We start from the raw sequence: 329 nt of genomic DNA on the forward strand, positions 1-329 counted from the left end.
TATTGTTATTGTTATTATTATCATTATTATTATTATTATAAGAATCAGTGTTGCATCAGCTAATACAGGGTCCTAGATATCCCAGGTGCCACATTGTAGGCAATAATATTTATTTCATTTCAGACAGGGCTTCAATTAAAATATACAAATATATATAGATATATATATATACATACATACATACATATATATATTCATTTCACATATACAAATATACAGTAATACAATTGCAGCATATATATGTGTGTATATACATGCATACAAACATATATACATACATATATATATATATATATATATATATATATATATATATATATATATATATA

Source organism: Octopus bimaculoides, chromosome 14 (assembly GCF_001194135.2).
Source record: "Octopus bimaculoides isolate UCB-OBI-ISO-001 chromosome 14, ASM119413v2, whole genome shotgun sequence".
In the NCBI taxonomy this organism is placed as follows: Eukaryota; Metazoa; Mollusca; class Cephalopoda; order Octopoda; family Octopodidae; genus Octopus; species Octopus bimaculoides.